Source organism: Bos mutus, chromosome 9 (assembly GCF_027580195.1).
Source record: "Bos mutus isolate GX-2022 chromosome 9, NWIPB_WYAK_1.1, whole genome shotgun sequence".
Taxonomy (NCBI): Eukaryota; Metazoa; Chordata; class Mammalia; order Artiodactyla; family Bovidae; genus Bos; species Bos mutus.
This window is the reverse complement of record NC_091625.1, coordinates 97546158-97572858: the sequence shown is the minus strand read 5'-3', so window position 1 is coordinate 97572858 and position 26701 is coordinate 97546158. Positions and strand designations below refer to the sequence as shown.

General features: G+C 43.1%; 1 protein-coding gene across 8 annotated transcripts in view; it reads left to right on the top strand.

Moving 5' to 3' along the window:
• Positions 1-26701, top strand: part of PRKN (parkin RBR E3 ubiquitin protein ligase) — a 1238243-nt gene that overhangs the window by 340933 nt on the left and 870609 nt on the right. The gene's annotated exons all lie outside the window — the stretch shown is intronic.

The following is a 26701-nucleotide window of genomic DNA, read 5'->3' as shown; positions in this document are numbered from 1 at the left end:
TTCCCTCTTCAGTGAGGCAATGACATTCATTTGAAATACAATTGTGAATATTTGTCTTAATTTGATCTCATTTATAGAGTGTTCCCATTTCCACATCTTTGTTGATGATCTTTTATTTGAGGAATGGGTGGAACATTAACCTATTTCTAAAACGAAAACCTGTATGAAAAGGTTCCATCAGAAAAGGGTCCCTCCTCCTGCCCCAGCCTTGCTCTCATTCTGTTCCTGTAGATCCATCTTTGTGTTCAGTCAACTCCAAGTTTCAGATGTATCCTTCTTGAGCTTGTTTTGAAAAAAAAAAAAAAGCAGAAATGTATGTTTTTCTATCTCCTTAAGCAAAAGATAAGCAGCTATACATATGTACTTTGCTTTTTAAAAACAATGTCTCCCTCATCTTGTTTATAAAGACCTTTTGTAAAAATAGAGATCACACTTGAACAGTTGCACTTCATATTGGCCCTAGCGATGTTCCTTATGCATTCTTAGAAAGGGCACAATACTCTTGTTGTACGTTACTCAGCCAGTTTCCTATGGGGAAACTCACTTTTAATTTCCTTCGTCCTGCCTTTCCTAGTGTACCTTGAAGGAGCTCAGTACATGTTTGACGGGTTTCAGAAAGAATGGATAGGATGCTGTTTTAGGTGCATCTTGAAGGAGATGTGTGGCTTGGTTGCGGAGGAAGTGAATGAGGGTTCGTAGAGGAGGCAGGCTGAACAGAGGTGCATAGCGAGAAGACCCAGCTGTCTGAAATGAAGATTTTGTTGCCAAATGGTGGAGAATAGACCTGCCATCTCAGAGGAAACTATGGGATTCAATGTTACATTTCACTGAGGTTTTAAGTTTCAGTGGCATGAATGAAAATGATTTGAGAGGGGTAGAACTTAACCCTGGATGGTGTAAGTGCTGCTAGATTTTCTGTGTTCTTACCTATTTCTATTAATAATATATTTTAATAATGTAGAAGACTAAGTGGAACTGACTTACCTTTTAAAAGGGGCTCCCTCAGCCCCTGGAGGCCACCTGTTACCTAGAGGTGATATCATTTTCCCAATCCCTTCCCCAGTCCATAAGAGGGAGTTCAGGATGGTGTGGGTCATTAGGGAGTCAACTTAGAATGCTGCCTACCACACCAGGGTGCAGAGACGATGTTGTTGGGAGGTCACTGAATTCGCCCAGGGTCAGAGCTCTGGAAGCCAAGATTCAGGTGGGTGCAGGGGAAGCATAAGAGAAAGAGAGGCAAATGGACTTTAAATGGAGGGCCAACAAGACTTGCTCATTGACCTGGGATTGAAGGAAAAGGTCGATAGTCAAAACATTTCAAACCAAAACAAGCCATTGATTGAGGCAAAAACATGAGAAAAGAAAATGTCTTTGAACCACGAAGTCCCATTGGTTTGGTTTGAGGCAAGCCGATTCTTTAGTTAACAGGGCATCAGAAAGAGAATTTTTGAGACAGGTGTGAATAAGTGTATCTCTGTAGCATAAGTGAGAGCTCAGGCCTGTGGAAACGTGTCGTAAACACATCAGAGGTGCAGCTGAAGTTTTGTGAATATACTTTTCAAGGAAAATGGCTTAGAAGCCTGTTATGAGCTGAACTGTAGTCTGTTCTCCCCCAAATCAGACAGTGAAGCCCCCCCCAACCCCGCCATGCGATTGTTTTTGGAAATGGGGCCTTTAGAGGAGTAGCAGGGTTAAGGGAGATCCTGAGGGCGGGGTCCTGATCCAGTGGGCCTGAGGCCTTTAATGAAGAGGAGGAGCCGGCAGGGCTGCCTGCAGGTAGAGAATGCAGGAGAAGTCAGCTCCAAGGAGAGAGGCCTCAGGAGAAATCAGCCCTGCGGGCACTTTTATTTTAAACTTCCAGCCTCCAAAGCTCTAGGAAGATGAACGTCTGCTGTTTAAGCCACCAAGTCTGTGACATTTCGTCATGGGCACCTGAGCTGACTCATACAATGCCCAAGTACAGTTTCTAGGAAAAGACGTATTTTGACACGGCAGAGTGAGTGATAAGCAATCAGAAGTCTGAGAATACTGGGTCTGCGTTGTGGAGATTACAAGGATCAGACTCCTGGATCAAAGGGTCAAAGACTCTAGGATCTAGCCTTCCCTCTGCAGTGGATGGCTCGGTGTGATTTTGGGGAGACCTCCTACACTTTCAAAGCCCGAGATCCATTAAGTGGGGGTGATAGCTTCCATTTCTCTGATTATAGAGAGATTTAAATAAGATCCTGTATCTCTGTATGTGTGCTCAGTTGCTCAGCTGTGTCCGACTCTTGGCGACCCTTTGGACTGTAGCCCACCAGGCTCCCCTGTCCATGGGATGCTCCAGGCAAAAATACTGGAGTTGGTAGCCCTGCCCCTCTCCAGGGAGTCTTCTCGACCCACGGACTGAACCTGTGTTAGTTATGTCTCCTGCATTTGGCAGGTGGATTCTTTACCACTAGCTCCACCTGGGAAGATCATATTTCTTTGTATAGTTATTTTGATATGTATAGTTATTTTGATATACACACACACACACACACACACACATATATACACACAATTAAAAGCTCTTTCCTAAGCTATAAAGCATTAGATAAATGCATGTGAGTATTAGTGCCTTCCAGAAACATAAAGCTGAAGGAGTTCTGATAACATCAGTATAAAATGATTCTCCTTCTTTTAAGCTCATCCGTGTTTGTAGGCAAACCATCATCTCTCACTTCCTATTCTGTCCAGGTATTGTCCTCTGAGTTCAGGCACTTATTTTGTTGTGTTAACGAGTAGACCAGAAACCAGATAGTTGTGGCTGTCAGAATTTTTTCCACAACAATAATAAGCAGATTCCAAGGTGCAGCCTTAGGCATGTCAGCCTGGATTAGAGAACCCAGTATGTGTAGCTGCCTCCGTTCATTGACAGTTTCATGAGCGGCCTAGCTGCATGGGCGGAAATTAACGTTATGGAAGTGACGTGTTAGTCTGTGTTTAGTTTATTCCAGGGTCCCTCTATTAAAGGTACATCTGGGAAACTTGGAAAATATTCAGGTGAATGGCTTAAAGACGTCAAATCATTTCTCTTTCAAAAGAAAACACCATGAAGAGAGCTGATAAGACTTTTTCAGTGTCTCCACTTTGGAGAGCTAACGTGTGCTTTTCGTATGATCTTCATTCTCAGAGATCTAGATCAGCTCTAAAAAATATTTAACTGTCAAAGAATTGGAATGATAACTGTCAAATTTTTTCTCCATTGGTCTTTAAGAATATGACAGCTTTCCACATCTTTGGATTGATTTAGATGGATTCTGATAGAATGGGAGTTTTTTTTAAAAAAAAGAGAAAAACGACTGTGTACAGAAATAATTTTTTTAAGACTGACATAACATATTGAATGTAGTAGGCATCCCTTCCAAACTTTATGAACGGAATTGCGTATGTATAACACTATTGTGTTCTCCAGAGAAGACACTTTCATAAATCATTTACTGCCTACTGCCATGTTTCTATAACACTAGTACACATGCTCAGTTTATTTTGGTTTTAAAATGTCTGTATAATAATAAGAAAAAGGACTAGCAGAGAATGTAAAGCAACCATGCATCTTACTCACCACTAAATATGCCGAAGAACACCATGAGTCAAGCAAGCCCCGTCTCAAATAGATAAAATGAAAGTTTAGATTTTCTGCCTAGCAACGCTGATGCAGATTTTATTTTGCTTTTGCTTTTTATCCTTGAGAGGAGTGTGTGCCAGGGAGTTATCTAGTTATACCTAGATTTACAATAAACGAGATAGAAGTATAGGTATTTATTGTGTTTGTTACAGGCGACTTTTGAACATTTGTGCCCAAAGCACTAACTGTGGCAGGAGGAACTCTCTCCAAATCGCCTTCAGTCCACTGAGCAGACTTGAGGACACAGACTTATACACATGGCTGTGCTGAAAAGAACAAATGAGGGAAGGTAGTGGATGTGCTGATATATATAATTTAGAGTCAGTTTCACAATAAAGTTATACCTGATTAAATAGAAAGTAACCAATATTTTCCAGTGACTGTAGATTAATTCAAGTCATACATCTGGGGAGTTTAAAAAAAAAAAAAAAAAAAGATACTTTTATTTTAACTAGCTGCTCCCAGAGAGAAAAAATAAAAAGAATAATTTTCTGGCACATTCATCGCACCTTCCACCAAAGACAAAAACCACAGTCTTGGAACTGTGGAGACACGCTTTTTATTTCAGATATTAAGCTTTGTCAGCTCAGCATTTTACCCTCCATCCGTCGCTATCAGAGTCAGGGTGGGCTTTGGGCGCGCAGGAGGTTCTGCAGGTCAGCTGGTAGACCGTCAGCCCGGAGGTGACTGTATAGTCTCTTCCAGCCTAGGTCCTCACTCCAGAGCTCTGTGTTCTTTGAGACATGATCCATCAGGTCTGCCTCCAGTTTCCACGGTCGTGCTGCTTTCCCCAAGGGCACGCCTTGCATGCTGCTGACCAGCAGAGCCTTTGTTCACAGCCAGCTCTATTCCCTGTGCAGGAGGACGTGGTGATTCCTTCCGGGGGTGAGGGGGGGCTGGCATCACGGCCCCACCACCTGTGACAGCCGGAAGCCATCTCTGCCATCCCTCATCCCAGCCCCCAGTTAGAGTCACCCAGACAGAGAAGAGCGGCAGAATTCGAGTATTCCGACCCTCCCACCTGCCTCAGCCCAGCCCTCCCCCTTTTTTCCTTTGCACGAATTCAGAGGGTCTATTGGGCGTGGGTCGCAACCAACCTGCAGGTCCGCTGTCCATCCTTAAGGTGCTGTCCCACACCTAGACCTGGGCTGTCCCCAGTGTAAGGGCCAAGAGTTGCAGGTCTGTCCTCTGGTGCCTCTTGCTGGCCTCAGTGGAGGAGGGTCGTGGAGTTCAAGGACACAGGTCACTGGTAGCGGCGGGGGACATTTCTGTTAATATGTCCCTTATCACATGGGGAAAATGATCCCGTCATCCCACTGTGTGTCCCTACAGGTCCCAGAGGGAGAGAAGGCATCCTCAGCCCGGAGCCTGGAGGGGTGGAGAGAAGGCACTGCTTAAAGAGTGCTTTGAGGAAAACCAGGGAGGGCCTTTAGGGCTCCTGAACCAGGCCTGGGGAGAAACTGTTACCGTCCTTCATTCTGCAGGAACAAGAGGAGCAAGCACTGTTCTCCAGTCCCGCTGAGAAGCGGAGCTTTGGTGGAGGAACCTCAGGGGAGATGGGTCCAGGAGGACTAAAACCATGTGCAATCTGAGATCCCAGAGAAGGAGGCCAGGCAGGATGGAGGAAAGCACCGCCACCCCCAACCCAGTCCCCTTTGAGCTCCCACTGCTACCTTCCATCGTCTCAACCCAAGGGGAGGTCAGAGGACAAGGGAGAGCCAGGGGTGTGGTCCAAGGGGAGGTCAGAGGACAAGGGAGAGCCAGGGCTGTGGTCCTCAGGATTCACCCTCCCAGGGCACAGAGCAGGCTTAGAAGGATGGGGGAGCGTGGGGTGCTTAAGGGGATGAGCACGGAGAGCAGGATTAGAGCTCCTGATTGCACGCTTGCCATCTGTTGTGCCCTCTAACATACACCTGCTTCCAGAATCTGAGGCTTGGCATTCAGTGTTGAGAACGGAAATGGAATTATAAAGGGCCGTAGAGTGAAACATTACTAGACTGAAGCAGGAAGGATAAAGAGCCCGCATGAGGCTCCACTATGTGGATAAACTTATTTTTAAATGATTTAAGGGAACCTTGCTATCTCTCTTTGTAATGTGTGGTTTTAAATTATATACATATATATATGTATATATATTTTCTGAAAATGAACTTAAAAACCAATAAATCATTTTTCCAGCTACCCGGCAAAGAGCAGATATATTGATATATGCATACATTGATATATGCTCCTGGTGTAAAATATACGGTAATATAGTCTAATGTCCTTAGCAGATATGAACCTTACCCTCATTCCTTTGTGTTACTGCATTTTATGCCTCTTGATTCATTTATTCGTTCATATGCCACTCCCTATTCTGCTCAGTTTTCAAAAATAGAAGCTTTTTTAAAAATCTGTCCTACAGAATTTTTTTTTTTTTTTTTTTTTTACTGCCCTTTGTAAAAAACACAGCTGGACTAATACCCCTGTGCAGATGGGTTAGTTGGTACTTTGTTACATTAATTTTATTGCCAGGATCTTGTAATGTATGTTGGTGCAATTGCCACAATCGAAAAGAGACATGTCGTATGTCTCATGCATATTCGTCAGCAGAGAGTGGCTGATACAAACATGGCCAACTGCTTATGAGAAACTTAGATGCTAAAAAAGTCCTCAAAGGGGATGACTAACAGAGCTGAGGAATTGCTATTGCAACTGACATAGAGGATTAAGCTGTGGATATGAAACATATAAAACCATGAAGATGAATTCAGACTTGGCCTTTTCTAGTCAATTTATAGCAGTTAACTCATAGCTTCCTTTGCCATCAGTTTCTTCCTTGTTGAAAACATGTTTAGACAAGCCACATCAGAGGTCTGGAAATCTGCCTTTTTTTTTTTTTTTTTTTTAGATTAAGGTTTTTTTTTTTAAGTATGAACACGATGGATTTGGAAAGCTTAAGCCGGATGGTAAAGGATGTTTTCTGGCTAATTACAGTAAATCCTTGGATAGTCGAAAATGCCTCTGAGAATTATCACCTTTTACTTTTCTAGTTAAGAAAGTACTAGTTTTCTTCTCTTTTTTTCATTTTTGTTTTAGTCGTCAAGTTAGAAAAAGTTCTAAAGTACATAAACTAATGGCCTTTTTGCTTGGTGGCAGTAGGTTTATAAATACTTGCAACTTGAACACATTTTAGTCTCCTTTAAGTTAATCCATTTCACTCAGCCTTGCTGTTGTTTGCTTGTAATAACGGGGCTTGCAGAAGGAGGATATGTATATTTTCTGAAGTCAGTTGTACAATGGAAAGTAACAGGCCTCACCGCTTCGTTAAGTCATTAAACAGGGTCTAGAGTGTGGGCTGACGTCCCTGGTGGCTCAGATGGTAAGGCATCTGCTTACAATGTGGGAGACCAGGGTTCGATCCCTGGGTCAGGAAGATCCTCAGGGACTGGGCGCTGACACGGCCAGGGACGCGATGACCTGATTCTGGCTTCAGGGCATCACAGGCCGTCCGTTTTCAGTCTTCTTTTCCATCTTTTCCTTTCCTTTGCTCACGTACTCCTCTGTCTCCCCTCTTCTTTTTCAGCCTGTTTGTTTGTTTTGCTTTTGCTTTATTTATTTTTAATTTTATTTTTAATAAAAATTCCAGATATAAGTGGACAATTTCATACACCTGCAACTATAGCTTAATGGGTGTCCTTAATTGTGTCCTTTTAATCCACAATTCGGAGAAGGCAATGGCAACTCAATCCAGTATTCTTGCCTGGAAAATCCCATGGACGGAGGAGCCTGGTGGGCTGCAGTCCATGGGGTTGCTAGTAATCAGACATGACTGAGCGACTTCACTTTCACTTTTCACTTTCATGCATTGGAGAAGGAAATGGCAACCCACTCCAGTGTTCTTGCCTGGAGAATCCCAGGGACAGCGGAGCCTAGTGGGCTGCTGTCTATGGGGTCGCACAGAGTCAGACACAACTGAAGCGACTTAGCAGCAGCAGCAATCCACAATTCTGTCGAGTAGCATGGGAACATGAGGGGATCAATGTATGAGTACCCACCCCTAATTGTAGAGCCTTCCTATGTAATAATCTGTCACTTCAGCCCTCCATCCTGTATCGTTCCTTCTTACCATGGAGCATCTCACAGGGAAGTGTAAGATAAAAGATTACAGGACTATGCAGCGCCCCTGTATTTCAGATGCTGGCAAATGCTTTGGCATCCATCTGTGCAGAGGGCAGGAATAAATCCAGGGGCAAATGTGAGGTTGGGTAAATGTCCCCGTCTTGCTCCAGGAGAGTATGGAGTTAGTGGATCTGCCTTCCTGGGTGGGGAAGGGCAAGAACAGACAAGCAGGAAATGACTCGATCGCCCCGGGGGGCTAGTGTAGTATTTGCCCTTTACACGCTGGCTCTAGTTGAAGCCGTTGGATGGTTAATTAAGAGTGTTAGAGCAAACCAGAAAAGATCGAAAGTCAGGCGAGTCCCGTTCCTTGGGAGGTTCCATGAAGGTGTCAGTAAGCTGGATCTCACTGATGGGGAAGACGATGGATGTGTTTCGTGGAGCAGATCCCAGGACCTGTTTTCTGCCATGTTGCACCTTTTGTGTCAGTACAGACTAAACAATATCAATTACTCTGTGATATCAAGGCAGTGGATTTTAAAAAGTTTAAAAGTGTGCCAAACCCAGTACAAACAGTGTGTATATAACAACTGAACGGATGGGCTACTTTGGGCTGAAGTGGACACAGCCTATACCTTCGTCTGGCAGGCTTCCTGATCTGGATGTGGGATGGCCCCACGGGCACCTGCCCTGAGCGGGGTTGGCAGAGCTTTGTGGTGCTGAGAGGCCCGAGCTGGTACAGCCTCAGGACAGAGGGCAGCATGCACGTTGACCCTGATCCAGAGGGTGAAACAGACATGTCTTGTTCAAGATACTGTTTCGTCTTAACATTAACACAAGCTATGTAGGAATGTGTATTAATCAACTTGTGTTACACATTTAAGACTTCCCTGGTGGCTCAGACAATAAAGCGTCTGGCTATAATGCAGGAGACCCAGGTTCTATCCCTGGGTCAGGAAGATCCTCTGCAGAAGGAAATGGCAACTCACTCCAATGTTCTTGCCTGGAGAATCCCATAGACAGAGGAACCTGGCAAGCTACAGTCTATGGGATCGTGAAGAGTCGGAGACGACTTCACTTCCACACATTTAAAAGTAGGGGCAGAGGTTTTGAAGATACTAGAGTCTGGGACAGTGAAAGGCTCCCCCAGCGCTTTCCACACCTGCCATCCATCACTCTGCTTCCCCGGTCCAGGGCAGCGGTGGCAGGGTGAAACTGGTTTTCTCCCTGCACCTGCAGCCAGCTTCTCTCCTTCCTGGCTTCCTTTTCTTGCTCAGTTTCTTTTACAGGAAACATAACATAGTAACCATGCTGAACAAGCACATCTTACGATAAAATCAAATCACAACCTTGTGTTTCTTTTAACTTTGTTCAGGGAGTAAGTCATTCCCACACAACTGTATGATATCTCAACAGATGCTATGATTTTTTTTTTTTTTTTCCTTTACTTTTCTGGTAATAGGCAGCCTGTGGGAGCTTGAAGTAGCAAACAGTTTAGAAGCTGTGATATTCAGGCCAAGGTTTCAGTCAAGTCCGCAGTTGTCTCTTGCCCCGTTCAGGCCAGAGGCCTTCTGTGCCGGGCCCTGGGGAAGGTGCTGTTATCAGCCTCTGCCCTCCCTTGTTTACCCTCTTTCTTCCCGCAGGTCAGCCTCCAGAGGAATCTGAGGCTCAGAGGGAACAGGAAGAAGCAGGTAGGGGGCTGGAGGGAGGAGGGATGATGAGATGAGACAGAACTTGGGCCTCGGGCTCTCCTATAGTGAAGGAAGGTGTCCGCTATTCTCTGCCTATGGGTGTTTTCTAGGTCTCCCAGAGACCCGCCTCTCTGGGGATGTCTCCTCTAAATGGCCCATGGCTCCCAGCGGAAGCGTCTGGCTGCTCGGGTGGCCACGCAGGATCGTACCTACCTACCCGAAGTGTTGACGTGTGACTTCTGATTGCTGGGGTCCTGCCACCTCCGAGGTGACCCTCATGTCGGGGGGAGGACTGGGACTGTTCATCAGTCCCTCTCTCTGGCCTGCATCTGGCCCCCCGTATGCCTCCCCCTGTCGCCCGCAGCCCTGGTATGTGGGGCCTCCCAGTGTGATCCTGAATCCTGCGGACACAGCCTGGCGTAGCTTCCGGGGTGTGACTCAGGCTGGAAGCCCAGCTCCCCACACCCCAGCTTTCTGGTTGGTCCTGTACGGAGACAGCTCCCAACAGGCTGGAGGCGGAGGCGCAGCAGGAGGAAGCAGGGCAGAGCGTCTGCGCAGGGCGGCAGTCTAGTCCCTCCTAAGTGAGTTTTCATGCATCATGGGTTCCCTTTACCGTAGATCTCCTTATTCAGCTTTGACTTGCCCCAGTGGTTCGAAGAGTCATGCACAAGTTTTTGCTTATTCAGTAAGTTACGCACGTGGAGATGTGACTTTGGAATGCCACATTTAACTTTTCTGTAATTTGGTGTCTTCCTTTAAACTTCAATTTCAAGCCTCATTCTTTTTCATCTTATAAATTAAAACTCGGGGTTCTTTGATGAAATGTTCAAATTCAGGATTCTCTCTCACTTTTTATCCTTTTCTCCTTCCTCAGTGATGGTAAGGCCAGAAAGCCTCGCACACGGAGCTGGCTCAAGGAGGAAGCCTGATTTCCGGGGCTCTCCGCTGCACTGGCCCCCACTGGCGTGCGGGTGCACCGCCCCAATCTGTGCGTCAGTTCCCTGCTTTCTGCCTCTGCTCTCGAAGCTCATGGGCATCTCATCTGGGGTTCCAGGCACCTGGCTTCAGCATTCTTAGTTTTTCCAGCTGGGGTCCGTGGGAGACCCTGGCCGACTCGCAGTCCCTTTGCTCTGCTCCTGGCTCTGGTGTCGGCTCCTTCCTTGCAGCCTGCGGTCTGCAGGTAGCTCAAGGCCATCTGCATAGACGTGCCACGTGACCATGTCTGCCGTGTTGCTGTTGCCACGGTGGGAAGGCAGGTGCTCTGGAGGCTCTTCCTCCCCCAGGTTCCCAGCATCAGCTGTCACTGTAATTTCATTTATCCAAGTCTGTCTGGGCATTTCTATTCCGCCCGCCCCCCCTCCCCTGTCTCTGTCCCTAAGTAGGGAGTTGGTCCTAGTGGGCTTGTGGAAGTCAGTGCTGCTGCTCCTCACCTATGCACTGAGGTTTAGCTTCACCAGTTATCCTCCCTGATGGGTAGTGCACGTGCCAGGCGGCACTATTGGTGAAGACATAAGAGATGGGGGCTCGGTTCCTGGGTCGGGGAGATCCCCTGCAGGAGGGCATGGCAGCCCACTCCAGGATTCCTGCCTGGAGAATCCCACGGACAGAAGACACTGGCAGGCTATAGTCTGTGGGGTCAAAAACAGTGGGACACAACTGAAGTGATAATACACAGACAGTTATCCTCCAATTATCCACCTAGGTTGAACCCGGCAGACTGATCATATTAAGGGTTTTTAAATTATTCTCCATTCTTTCTACCTCTGAGGTTTCTTGGAGTAAATTCTGTACCAGACTCTCAAGGTTGCTCTAGATTCAACAAAGTCCAATCACTTGACTCTTTCTTTTCCTGGAATTTTCTGTGTGTTCTCCATTCCAGACAGAGGCTCTAGTTTTTAAGGTAGAGTACTGCAGGGCGTGAGAAGGATAGCAGTGAGAGAACAATACTATCAGATAATATTTCAAAATATTCTGCTCCATTACTGCGTTGCTTCTCAGTTGAGTAGTTGAATGTCTGAATGATGGGTCAGTTGACAAATGATAAAATAACTAGGCTGATGAAATGAATTTTATCTCAGAGTGGCTGCTCGCTTATTACAAAATGAGTCATCAAGTTTGTTCAATATCAGAACATCTTGTTTATCTTCAATCTTGTTCTTTTCCTCCAAAGCCAAACCATTTTCTCTTCTGTAACAGAAGATATGCCATTGGAGATTTTTGCCCTCTTATTGAATAACCTCAGGGAAACATAAAAGGCAAGTCTTTTTGAAGGTAAAAATGAAAAGTAGCTATCTTAAAGCAGGGTCTTTTATCTTTTTTACAGGGCATTCCTCTGTCAGTCTAAATTTCAAAAACATCTTTCATCTTTGACTCAACAGGGCTTCTTCACCTGTCTTTCAAACAGGAGATTAACTGCACAGAAATGTGTGGGGTTGTGTTTGTTTCCCAGTGATTTTCTGACACCTTCTCCATAAAGGTCAGAGGGACCCCGGTCTGGGAACAGTGGGCAGGGGTGAGCGGCGAGGGTTATAGAGTTGGAGAGCGTCACAGTCCCTGCTGTACCTTCTTCCCCACCCCCCGTGTGATGCTTTCTGTCTGCACCTGGACCATCAGAGATGGTTTGTAGGTGTCAGTAACAGATACCAGTGGGCAAGACACGTTTGCTGAGTGGCACTGGGCATGGCAGACAGAAGATGCTGGCACACTGGGTAGGAAGAAGGCCTGTCAAGCAGGAGTGTTATCCTCTTGTATGCCTTCAACTGCATTTCAGGTCACACCATGGTTCTCTTGGCTCAGTTTATAACATAATGTTTTTTCCATCCCTGGAGTCTCAGATTCATGTTTTCTGTGTCTGGAAGTGAAAGAAAAGGGAAAGTGTTAGTCTCTAGGTCCTGTCTGACTCTTGTGACCTTGTGGACTGTTGCCCGCCAGGCTGCACTGTCCATTGGATTTCACAGGCAAGAACACTGGAGTGGTTTGGCATTTCTATCTCCAGGGCATCTTCCTAACCCAGGAATCGAACCCGCGTCCCTTACATTGAAGAGTCATTTCACTTCTAACATCTCTGAATTTAGAGAAGTGTATTTAATATTGAATTCTATCAAGGTTATCTTCACCAGCAGCTTTGCAAATGAGTATGTAACTGGTCCCACTGACTAGATTCTTCTCATGTTCCTTTTTAGATTTGTCCCAGTCCCTTTTGTGATATTCCTAAAAGAGTTAATGTCTTTTCTGGGAAACATAGACTTCTGCATTCTGTTATTTCTTTGTCAGAAGTTTCCATCGCCACTTTTCTTCTTCTGTTAGGGCATAGTTGAAAAAAAACTTGAGGCAATTTGCAAGGAGGACATTGCTTTTAATCCTTTAAGTATAATACTTTTTGTTTTAAGTATTGAGTTTTTCGTTTTGATTGGAAAACCTATGGCATTAATATTGTCATAATCTTAGTGACTCAATTGAAAGATAAATATGAGGCTTTAGGCATGTGTTCAGCTGAACATGGTAGGATATAAAAGTATTATTTGAAAAATAATGGTATATGTTTGGAATATGGTATAATGTTTTAAATCAAGGATTTACGTTATATTCACAAGGGGAAAAATCTGTTACTTTTTGTTGGATTTATTTCCACAAAATGATTAACTCAATAAGAAGCCAGTCAACATTGGAAAAACTGATGGGCCCATCTGTTTAATAGTCCTATTCAATGAAGCCCTATTTAGTAATATGATATTCTATGTTCAAGCAAGCAAGCAACTTTATTTGATCTGATCCAGGCTTGTTTAGACGTAAGGCAACTTCTCACCACGCACGATTCTTACGTACTTACTGAGAGAAAATGGATTTGAGGACAAAGTAAAAGAGTCTTAGGTTCTTCCTCTGAAAGACACGTTTCAGGTGAGGTGTTTTGGACTGAATTGAGTGCCCCAAAGAAGATCTGTTGAAAGTGTAAACACTAGTCCGTGAGCAGGTGGCCTTGTTTAGTGACAGGGTCTTTACAGAGGCATTCGTGTTAAAAAGGGTCATGAGGATGAGCCCTGACTCAGTATGGCCTGTTATCTTATAAAATGGGGCTACTGAGCACAGCAGCAGCCGCAGAAGGAAGTGATGGGAAGACAGAGCGAGGAGAAAGCCATCTGCAAGCCAAGGAGAGAAGAGGGGAACAAGATTTCCCTCCTAGCCTTCAGTAGGAACCACTCCTGCCTGCACGTTGATTTTGGATTTGACCTCCAGAGTCATGAGATGACTCATAGCTGGTCATGAAAGCACCCAGTTTGTGCCGCTTTGTTACAGCTGCTCTAGCAGCCCTGGGTTCCTGGTCAGGAACTTCCGTTTGCTATATCCTACATCTTCATTTGAGATAAACCTTAGGGGCTTCGCTGGTGGCTCACGGTAAAGAGTCTGCCTGCAGTGTGGGAGACCAGGTTTCGATCCCTGGGTCAGGAAGATCCCCTGGAGAAGGAAATGGAAACCCACTTCAGTACTCTTGCCTGGAAAATCCCGTGGATGGAGGAGCCTGGCAGGCTGCAGTCCACGGGATCGCAGAGTCAGACATGACTGAGCGACTTCACTTCACTCACTTTGGTGGGCAGCAAATCCCTTTATCCCTCCATCTAACATGGCCTTGAAAGTGAAAAAAAAAATATTGGATTTCACAACAATGCTGTGGAAATGAGCTTCAAGAGCCTGTACTGAAAGTTAAAAACAACAGCAACAAAGCGTTGTTTCTTTATCCTTGATGGGCTTCTGCTGTCCTCCGAAGTGGCTGATACCATAGCCGAAGTGTACAGGTACAGGCAATGGCAAGGATCCCAGGGATGATAAACACGTCAGGTGTATGTAAACGGTATCATGGTGTAAGGATATGGTTTGCTCATGGGTCCCAAAGTCTGGCATGACTCAGTTGAGTCCTTTGATTCAGTTCAGTTCAGTTGCTCAGTCGTATCTGACTCTTTGCGACCCCATGAATCGCATCACGCCAGACCTCCCTATCCATCACCAACTCCCGGAGTTCACTCAGACTCACGTCCATTGAGTCAGTGATGCCATCCAGCCATCTCATCCTCTGTGGTCCCCTTCTCCTCCTGTCCCCAATCCCTCCCAGCATCAGAGTCTTTTCCAGTGAGTCAACTCTTCGCATAAAGTGGCTTTAATAATTACCATTTTTATTATTCTTATTTTATCTTCTTTTTAGTAGTAGACTTTTCCCTGTTGGCTTATTTTACCGGTAGGATGAGGGTAGGATGTGGCTAGCACCGTAGTTCCGTGTTACCTGGTTTGGAGTGGAGCCCACCCCCAGGCAGAGAGGGGAAGGAGACCTGAGCGCAGTTCAGGACTCTGACAAAAGCTGACATATTTGACCTGGGTAGTGTGGTGGGATAATTTTGAGTCATGGCATGCTGGGCTCAGCCTAAGCTGCTAGATTCCACCTGCTATTGGGACTCTGGCTTCTCTGAGGTCGCTTGCCTCTGAAGTGATCAGCATAAGTTTCCCCATCTCAGCTACATATTCTGCATCAACCATTTCTTTTTCATTTTTCATGATCACTAATTTTCCCATGTTCCATTATTTCACAGAATTTCTGTTTATGATAACCAAATATGTAGTAATTTGCTATTAATTTATCCCTCCCAGTTAATCCTCTTCAGTTGAGTAGAGGTTTCCTGGAATAAACCATATGAAACAGAAAAGAATGATGCTAATAATGGGAATTTTAGAAAAATAATCCTTAAATCAAACCTTTTATTATCTTCAAGTCTGCTTGAATATGTAGTACTTGCATTTCTAAATTTTTCTAAACCGATAACACTGGTAGCTCAGATGTAAAGAATCTGCCTTCCATTCCGGAAACTTGGGTTTGATCCCTGGATCTTGAAGATCCCCTGGAGAAGGGCATGGCTACCCACTCCAATATTCTTGCCTGGAGATTTCCATGGACAAGGAGCCTGGCAGATGATGGTCCATGGGGTCACAAAGAGTCAGACAGGACTGTGCCTAACACTTTCACTTGTCACCTAAAGTATGACTTAGGAAAAAACACAGCATTTTATAATCATTTTCATGACTGTATTCCATTATAAAAAATACATTCTTGTCAAAAATATCTTCCTTATGTTCAGTGGTTTTTAACTTGGGAGACATATTACCTTTACTATAAAGGTACATTGGAATTATATCTTCTAGAAGTTTGTGGGTTTCTCAGTCTCTTTAGCTCATCTCCAAAGCCAAAATCCCTTGTTTGCATCTCATACATATTGTCATCATTTTTCAGAGTTTCAAAAATCTGGACCATTAGATTAAGCAACCTTCTGAGATGATCTAGAACAATTTGAGAATTCATCTGAAATGCATCCAAATTCTGCCTTTATAACTGTTCTGATTATAGAATGAAGCAAGGTTTGGATCCATTAATAATAGTTAATCACTCCTTCTTTGGTAAGAGAAAGAGCATAGTCAAAAGTAGTGGCTTTAGAATAAGATAAAGTTGGTTTCAAATCCAGTTATTTTTATTTGGGTAAATTTTGCAACTCTTTGCGCTTTGGTTTTCCCATCTCTAATGATTATTTCACCGAGTTGTTACAAAGTTACAGGTAATATACCTGATCAGTTTAAAGCCCAGCTACTTGGCCAGACTTTAAAAGAAACATTCAGATAAGGATACTGCTGATGCCTAAGAACTGAGTGTACTAATTAATGCCCTAAGATCGTCTTTCTCAAAGACTGGGATATTGCGATAGCAGCCATTCAAATCACACTATCATACTTATTAAAAAGTATGATACTTTAAGGTTTGAAACTACAGTATTTGCTTATTAGTGATGATAATTTTAAATAATACATGTCATTGGTGCCACACTGTATGTATAATGTTGATGGGCCTAAGATTTTCTGAAAGTAAGTTCAAAATGTTAGCTAATTTTTAGGCAATATGAAGATTAAAAACACGTATAAGGAGTATGGAGGTAATAAGCGGAGAAGGAGAATAATTGATTTCTAACATTGGAAACATGAAGATTGAGACTGATAGTTACAAAGATAACTAAAACCAATAAAAATATTAAAAAGAACATACAAAATACTTAAAAGACAATGGATTCAGCAATTAGTCAGCAAATACATATGATAAAAATCTATTCCCTGAAGCATTCTATAAATTTACAGCTGATTCACGTCGACCTATGGCAAAAACCACCAGAATATTGTAAAGTAATTAGTAATTAAAATAAATTAATTAAAAAATAAAACAAAAAAGAAATTTCCTTTTCAACCTACTAATTTTAACTTTAATGTATGATGTCATTTTTAATCTTTAGCTGTGCAGAGTAGAAGGCTAATTTTCACTCCCAAAGCCTGATGATGTAGTGTGGGCATGCTGCCAAGCCCCACTTGTACCGTCTTTGGTCATGAATGTCCTGCTCAAGTTTTTCCGTATATTTGTATTTTACCTACCCACCCACTCACTGATCAGACATTTTATTGTGTATCTGTCTCTTTCTCTATGTCTCACTACAACCTCAATCAGTCTGCTTTGCCCTGGAAGCGGTACTCATCACATCGACTTATACTCCTCTGGCAGAAATGATTGCTAAGGAGAACCACGAATACAAAGCAAGGTGGGAGATGTAGTCAGCTAGCTGCCTGGGAAGGGAAGGGAGTTGATTTTGATGAGGTGCTAACACACAGAAGATGCACATTATTCCAGCTACTCACTGTTCTTTCTGTCTTGAACTTTCTGAGAACATCTATTTCTCATCAAGTTCATTTTAGTGAGAACAGATATTTAGAAACCAAGGTTTGGGTGTTAGGTGGACTCATTGCTGTGAAAGTGTTGATTTTCCCAGGCCCCTTCTGTGAGGCAGCAGTGGCACGGAAGTGCTGGAAGAAACATATTTAAAGATGTACACACGAAGCTAGTCACGGATGTGCTGTTTTTAATTTTTGTAATTTAAAAAATTTGGGAAAAGTAGGGTATTGATTGAACAAACTATGATTAATCCACACATGAGATGAAAAAGAATAATGAAAATCTGAATATACAGCTACAGAATGGATTCTAGGGTGACTTATTATTTTTTATTTTATTTATTTTTTAATTGAAGGATAATTGCTTTACAGAATTTTGTTGGTTTCTGCCAAACATCAACCTGATTCATGTTGATCTAGGGTGAATTATTAGCTGAAAAAATAATTTGCTGATATTGTATAAAATATGCTGCTGTTTATCTAAGAAAGAGACTTAAAACATGAGCACACATATACATTTCAGATTATGTTTTTATCTTTAAAGTTATACAATGGAAGAATAAACCAGAAATTTGAAAAAAAAAAAAAAAAAAAAGTTGCGTCTGGGATATAAAACAAATAGGCTAGAGCAAACAAGGATAGAAGCAAGACTTCTTTGACAACTTCAAGTTTTCAAAGCTTGAATTTAAAATTCGTAAGTATTTTATACAGCTCCAAGCATACCTCATTTTACTGTGCTGTGTTTTATTGCGCGTCACAGATACTGTGATTTTTACATATTGAAGCTTTGTGGCAATGCTGCCTCCAGCAAGCCCGTAAGGCTATTGTTCTAACAGCATTTGCTCACACTGGCTCTCTGTTTCACAGTCTGATAATCCTCTTAATATTTCAGTTTTTGTCATTATTATTGTATTTTTTAGGGTCAACTGTGATAAGTGATCTTTGATGCTACTCCTGTGATTTTTTTGGGGTGCTACTAACCACACCCGTGTAAGATGGCAAATGCTTGATAAATGTGTGTGTTCTGACAGCTCCATAAACTGGGTGTTCCCCCATGTCTCTCCCTTTCCTCTGGCCTTCCCATTCCCTGAGACACAGCAGTATTGAAATACGGCCAGTTAATAACCCGACAGTGGCCTTATTATGTCAGATTTCCAAAACATTGATTATGTTTCTGGACTTCTTATTTTGTTGCATTAAGTAAGCCTTTATTCAGGTTCCTGTGTCATACGGTTGAAAATAGAGACATTACGTTACATTTAATGCCTCCCTTGGCCACACCTATCGTTGCTCCTCTTTACAGAATGCTTCCAGATATTCTGGCACATTTATTTTTCTATATGAAATCTTAGAATCATGTATCTAGTTTCCAGGAAACAAAAATAACACATTGATATGGGAGGAAAATTGTTAGTTTGTTTTAATAACTGTTTTAGTTGCTACTTTATAAAGAATAGTGCACAACCTGCTAAATAGCATGATCACAAAATATTTGTAGAATGAATATTACATTTCACACTTGTATTTAGTTATAGATTTATACGTATTGCCCTCTTTAATCTCTTCCGTGATTTTTATATTCAGTTTGTAGCCTTTGAACTTTTAGCAAACGATTAAGAACTAGCAAATTCTCCATAATATTTTCCAGTTTAAAAGCAAACATGTCAGTTTGTGTGTGTACATGTACATACATGAAGTGAAGTGAAGTGCAAGTCACTCAGTCATGTTTGACACTTTGTGACCCCATGGACTATACAGTCCATGGAATTCTCCAGGACAGAATACTGGAGTGGGTGGCCTTCTACAGGGGATCGTCCCAACCCAGGGATAGAACCCAGGTCTCCCCGATTGCGGGCAGATTCTTTCCTAGCTGAGCCTCAAGGGAAGCCCAAGAATACATGAGTGGGCAGCCTATTCCTTCTCCAGCAGACCTTCCTAATCCAGAAATTGAACTGGGGTCTCCTGCATTGCAGGTGTATTCTTTACCAACTCAGCTATCAGGGAAGCTCCTGATGTGCATACAGGTGCACATGCAAATTTATTCACACATGTGTGTATACATAAATATGTATGTATACAAATGTAGTGTCCACATATATAATTGGCCTCTTATCTGTGAATATTTATCCATTTGCTGTTTTCTTCTTGTGCATACTTTTAAAAAAACATTTTCATCGGAAAGCCTGAGTGTCCTACAAATTGTTTTGCATTGTTCTAGAGTCTGTCTTAGGCTAGGTTGAAGCATCCTTGTCTTGCCTCCTGAATCTCTGAGACACCAGGTGGCCATCTGGAGCAGAGGTGAAGGAGGGTGCAGGTCTTCAGTACAGGGTGCCTGTACACCCAGAATGGAAAGTTTCAAGTGCGGAAGCAAAGTTGAGACCAAGAGGCTGAAGTCCGGCTCTGGTCTTCGGCAGAGATTCCCAACCTGACTGTACATAAAGAGTCTGGGGAGGATGGCTCGAAGTGCAGCAGCTTGCTGCCCCCCGCCCCCGACCCCACTCCCCAGATTCTGAACCTGCAGGTCCAAGATGGACTAGGAAAAGCTGTTCTTCTCCTTGGCACCTCAGATGGTTTTATGCACGTTTTAACCTGGATAGAAGCCCACCTGCTTAGAAATGTCTGTGTAATCCTGGCTAATTCATTGTCTTCCTGAACTGTAAGTGGCTTTGTGAAAATACTGAACATGATACTTGAGATAGAGTTGGTGAAAGTGTCAGGTGAGGTTAAATGTGTTGATAACAGGGATTTGTAAGCAGTGAGTACTACGCCAAAATGAATTTTAGTGATTATTCTAGCTCATCCACTTGGTACTTACATATAACCTTTGGCAGCAACTTCATGCCTTTGTCCTTCAATTATCTCATCTCTAAAATGAGCTTATTAGTGGTTCCCATCTCACCATGGCATTGTACAGAGTACAATGAAAACATGCTAAGCACAATGCCTGGCATTTAGGTCATTCACAAAATGGTAGACATGCTTGCTATTGTCATTATTTTATTAAGCACTACAAAATTTACTTTTGAGCATCTACTGTGTGTCATAAATAGGCAACCATGAGTAGGATGAGCATATGATTTGTCCTTCAGACTAGGAGACTTTGAACGTTCAAGCAGAGCTATTATTAGTCACCCTGGGATAAGAGGTTTAAACTCAATGATCCTGGAAAGACCACGGTGCTTCTTACCTAATCAAAGTGAAGCAAAGATGAGAAGGCTTGTGATGGGGCTGCTACCAACAGTTCTCCTCACCACTCCCTCTTAAAGATCTTAAATCTCCTCTAACTAAACGTTGAAAGAATTGTTTTTGTTATTTGCTCAGTTGTGCCCGACTCTTTGCCACCTCATGGACTGCCAGCACGCCAACCTTCCCTGTCCTTCACTGTCTCCTGGAGTTTGATCAAATTCATCTCCACTGAGTCAGTGATGCCAGCCAACCATCTCATCCTCTGACACCCTCTTCCCCTTCTGCCCTAAATCTTTCCTGGCATCAGGGACTTTTCCAATGAGTTGGCAGTTCCCATCAAATGACCAAAATATTGGAGCTTCAATTTCAGCATCAGTCCTTCCAATGAATATTCAGGATTGATTTCCTATAGAATTGACTTGTTTGATCACTTTGCTGTCCAAGGGACTCTCAAGAGCCTTCTCCAAAACCACAGTCCAAAAGCATCAATTTTTTGGTGCTCAGCCTTCTTTATGATCCAACTCTCTCATCCATACATGACTGCTGGAAAAACCACAGCTTTGACTAGATGGACTTTTGTCGGGTGGGCCCTAAATGCAAGATGATTTCCTCTTGAGATCCATATGCAATTACATCTACAAACCCCCTCTTTTCAAGTAAGTTCAAATTTTAAAGTTCTTGATGGGCATGCATTTTAAATAGATACTATTCAATCCACTATACTTCCTTTAGTTGGAAGAAAACTGAAATGAAAGAGAGGTTCAGTTCAGTTCAGTCACTCAGTCATGTCTGAGTTTTTGCGACCCCATGGACTGCAGCACACCAGGCTTCCCTGTCCATCACCGGCTCCCGGAGTTGACTCAAACTCATGTCCATTGAGTAGGTGATGCCATCCAACCATCTCATCCTCTGTTGTCCCCTTCTCCTGCCTTCAATCTTTCCCAGCATCAGGGTCTTTTCCAATGAGTTAGTTTTTTGCATCATGTGGGCATTTTATTGGAGTTTCAGCTTCAGCATCCGTCCTTCCAATGAATATTCAGTGTTGATTACCTTTAGGATTGACTGGTTGGATCTCCTTGCAGTCCAAGAGACTTCTCCAGCACCACAGTTCAAAAGCATCAATTCTTTAGTGCTCAGCTTTCTTTATGGTCCACCTCTCACATCCATACATGACTACTGGAAAAACCATAGCTTTGACTAAACTGACTTTTGTCAGCAAAATAGTGTCTCTGCTTTTTAATACGCTGTCTAGGTTTGTCATAGTTTTTCTTACAAGGAACTTGTGTCTTTTAATTTCATGCCTGCATTCACCATCTGCATTGATTTTGAAGTCCAAGAAAATAAAGTCTTTCACTAAGGAGTCAGTTAGGACCAACTGCTGAAACAGAAAGAATGAATACCATTTATCTTTTCTTACAGTCAAATGACAGAGTCTAGGCATTTGTCCCAATTCATTCAAGTTCTCAATGCCTTTTTAAAAAAATTGTTTTTAATTGGACTATAATTGCTTAACAATATTCTGTTGGTTCTGCCATACATCAACATGAATCAGCCATTCATACACACATTCCCTCCCTCTTGAACCTGCCTCCCATCTCCCATCTCCTCCCACCTGTTCACTCTGTGCCTCCATTGCTACCCTGCACATAGGTTCATCAGCACCATCTTTCTAGATTTCATAGGTATGTATTAATATACAATATTCATTTTCCTCTTTCTGACTTACTTCTCTGCCTGTAATAGGCTCTACGTTCATGCATCTCATTAGAACTGACTCACATGCCTTCTTACCAGCCAGTGTCTGGAGAGCAACTCAAGGAGGCATCTGCTTGGTATACAGGTGTGCAAGAGGATAGCAGTTTCATGGTTTATTTATTCTTGGTGAAAGAATTGTTGGACGTGACATAAGATATTCACATTATGAAACAGGAGCTGACATAAGTAACAATGTGTTGTATTTATATCTCAGATTTTAAACCTGAAGCTGGAAATTTAAGGAATTTATAGCAAGGTGTGAAACTGTTTATCTCTGTGCCCATTGTTTAAAAAAATAAATATGAATGCCTGTCAGCTCTCGTTTCTTCCTTGCTGTTGAAGAGGCTGACTAATTATTTCCTTCTGTCTGTGAAGTCACTCAAATTCAGGCCTGTGCCCAAGGGACCTGAAAGGCCCAATTTACTGAATGAGCCCAGGTGAGGAGCTCTTGGCTACATTGTATTACGTGGCAGTAGGGCGTCTCCTTGACACAGGGAGAAACTTTTAGTATTCACAAATAAGCAGCCCCTGATCATGTTTCTCCCCTCAAGAGTCATTTCTTACAGCTCTGCGGTAGGTGTGTGTCTCTGTAAGGAAACACCTGTTGCTACTTCTCCTGTGAGAGATTCTTCTGTTTTTCAAGACTTTTTTGGGGGGGTGGGTGGGGGAGGGGATTTAAAGTAGTCAGTAGTTCAAAACACGACCACTCTGGCTTTCCACTGATTCCAGGTAAGCATTTTCTTTGTTGTCTAATAGGCTGTTTAAAAGCCATGAGAGAAAACACACTGATTCCGTTGCAACTGACTACCAATTTCTTACAACCTCCAAGCAACGGATGTGTTGTTGTTGGTTCTTAGTTGTATAGTGGGCTGTTCTTAGTTGAACACTGGGCTGAAACCAAACAAGGGGCACCCCTGCTTCTCTTTGGTTGTGAAGGAGCAGTGACAGGCATGCTTGAGTTCCCTGCTGTGAGAAAGCACGGGTTAGAATGACAGCAGAGGAGGAATGGGTACAAGGGAAGGGGGGCAGGAGAAAGCGGAAGAGCAAGACAAGAAAAGGGAAGGGCAGAGGAGTGGCTGTCATCCAGAGGCCATCCTGTTCTTTCATTCATTTACTTTAAACATTAAACTTTTAAACATTTAAACTTTAAAGGATAATTGCTTGACAATATTGTGTTGGTTTCTGACATGTATCAACATGAATCAGCCATACGTATACCTACGGTTAGGGCTTCCTTAGTAGCTCAGATTGTAAAGCATCTGCCTGCAGTGCAGGAGATGTGGGTTCAATCCCTGAGTTGGGACGATTCCCTGGAGAAGTAAAGGGCAACCCACTCCAGCGTTTTCGCCTGGAGAATTTCATGGACAGTGGAACCTGGTGAGCTACAATCCACAGGGTTGCAAAGAATCAGATATGAATGAGCAACTCACACACACACGTACACACAACACATACATGTGGCAGAGAGTAGTGGAGATACAATCGTAGAGGGTAGACGTGTGGGCAGGGACTGTTGCTGTTCAGTCGCTCAGTTGTATCCGACTCTTTATGGCCCCATGGAGTGCAGTCCACCAGGTTTCCCTGTTCTTCACCACGTCCTGGAGTTTGCTCAAACTCAAGTCCATTGAGTCAGCGATGTCAGATGCAACCATCTCATCCTTTCGTCCCCTTCTCTTCCCGCCTTCAATCTTTCCCAGCATCAGGGTCTTTTCCAGTGTTTCAGTTCTTTGCATCATGTTGCCAAAGTTTTGAAGTTTTAGCTTCAGCATCAGTCCTTCCAACGAATATTCATGACTGATTTCCTTTAGGATTGACTGGTTTCATCTCAAGGGATTCTGAAGAGTCTTCTCCAACACCACAGTTTGAAAGCATCAATTCTTCAACGCTCAGCCTTCTTTGTCGCCCAACTCTCACATCTCTACATGACTACCGGAAAAACCATAGCTTTGACTAAATAGACCTTTCTTGGCAAAGTAATGTCTCTGCTTTTTAATACACTGTCTAGGTTTGTCATAGCTTTTCTTCCAAGCAGCAAGCATCTTTTAATTTCATGGTTGCAGTCACTGTCCAAATGGATTTTGGAGCCCAAGAAAAAGTCTGTCTCTGTTTCTATTGTCTCCCCATCTATTTGCCATGAAGTGATGGGGCCAGATGCCATGATCTTAGTTTTTTGAAAGGACACTTGGGAGGCATTTCTTATAAAGTTTTCAATATAAAACAATTTTAACTTAGTTTTAGGCAAATAATTGTCTAGCTTGTTGTCCTTTGTATTTAGGAAAGTGTGATCTTGGACGAGTGGAAGCCCTGAAAGAACTCAGCTGTGCAAACAGCACCGACCTCTTCTCACAATAAACCTCTTACTGCACAGCTAAGGGGAGCAGTCAGTTGACTCTGTTTGTCCCCTCCCCTCCCTGCAGAGCTCCTTCTGTGCAGGTCCTAATGAGCAGTGAAATGGTCCCGGGCCTGCAGTGGGAGGCACATCCAGGGTGACAGGGCTGAGACCCACACCGGCTAATTAGTGTGCGGCTAATTGACCTTTCCCAGTAATTGTATTCCTCAGCCTTTGGCAACCAGAGAGGGGGGCCTTTCAATATCTCTGTGTAGCATCATATCTTTGATCATAATAAAAAGTAGCCGTAAGAAATGTGAAATAAATTCAAAGCATAAATCACAAAGTGCCTGTCTTTTCAAAGTCTTTATTTTTTTAAACGAAAGATCAAGTTGAAGGAACAGTTTTTATTCTCATCCCATTAATATAAATTGGCGTTTGTGTTCATTCATCACTATGGAGGTGACCAAGAACACAAGAGGGAGAAATCAGTGGGAATGATTTTTGGTTGTTCTGACTCCCACTGAAAGCCCTAAGCTCATGCTGTCTATAACCACAGTATCTCATTGTTCGCAATAGCCATACAAAACATTTGTTAACCATTACATTAAAAAAACAAAAAAACAAAAAAAGACCTTGAAATGCCTTCCTAAATAATTGCCATTTTTGTCTTTGACATAGAAAATACAGTTCAGTGAAAGTGAAAGTGAAGTCCTCAGTCGCGTCCGACTCTATGCGACCCCGCGGACGGTAACCTACCAGGCTCCGTGGTCCCTGGGATTCTCCAGGCAAGAGTACTGGAGTGGGCTGCCATTTCCTTCTCCAGGGGATCTTCCCAACCCAGGGATCGAACCCGGATCTCCTGCATTGCAGGCAGACGCTTTACCGTCTGAGCCACCAGGGAAGCCCCTGTGAAAGTATGATAGTGACAACACAGCACTTGAGGGTGGGTAGGGGTGTTACGGTTGTTACCAGTAGTGTTGTATTTTGTATGGGTGTTCTTTAGATTTCCAAAGATGAGGGAGAATGACAGTAGTGGGGGGCGGTTTGAGAGAGCAGGGTCCTTGCTCTGTGGGAGAAGTGACAGACACATGAGCAACTGCTTCTACCTGATAGATATTCTAAACTGAGACTTGACTTGTTGGTCTAGCTTCTGTCTTAGCAAATTAGCTGATGTCCAGATTTAATTCTACTGAACTTTAAAGCCTTGATTCCTGTAGCTTTGTTGTATAGTCTGAAGTCAGGGAGCCCAATTCCTCCATCTTCCTTTTTCTTTCCCAAGGTCGCCTGGGCTATTTGGGGTCTACTGTGTTTCCATACACAGCATACAATTGTTTGTTCTACTTCTGTGAAAAATGCCGTTGGTAATTTGGTAGGCATTGTATTGAATCTGTAGGGCGCTTTGGGTAGTGCAGTCATTTTCGTGATACTGATTCTTCCAATCCAAGAGCATGCTGTATCTCTCCATCTGTTTCTATTGTATTTGATTGCTTCTATCAGTATCATATAGTTTTCTGAGTACAGGTTTTTGTCTTCTTAGGTAGGTTTATTCCTAACTCCTATGCATTTTATTCTTTTTGTTGTGATATTAAATAGGATTGGTCTCTCTTTCTCATCTTTTGTTGTTAGTATATCAGATTGTGAGAGATTCCCATGAGTTATTATTATTATTAATTTTCCCCTGCATCTTTCCCAGATTCATTGAGGAGCTCTCGTGGTTTTCTGGTAGCATCTATAGGATTTTCTATGTGTAGTATCATGTCATGCAAACACCAACAGTTTTACTTCTTTTCCAGTTTGGATTCTCTCTCTCTCTCTTTTTTTTTTCTTTTCTGATTGCCATGGCTAGGACGTACAAAACTATGTTGAATAAAGTGGCAAGAGTGAGCACCCTTGTTTTGCTCCTGGTCTCGGAGGGAATGCTTTCAGCTTCCCACCAGTGGAGTGATGCTCGCTGTGGTTCATACAAATCAATATAAGTTGCAGGACATTTTTGTAGATGTTCACTGGTTTTAATTGTGAGATAGGATGAAATAGTGCAAGATCAGAATAGTGCTGGTAGCCTCTCCTCTTACTTCATTGGCCTGGTGGTGTGATTGCGAGTGATTCTGGAGTATTTGTGGGGTCTACTGGAAATAAGTGTACTGTAAATTCTAGAGAAAATTGCCCTGTAGTTGCTAATAAATTCTCTGTACTTTTTAAAACAGAAAGGGGGATAAAAAAATCAGAAAGGGCTGCTAGTATTTAAAT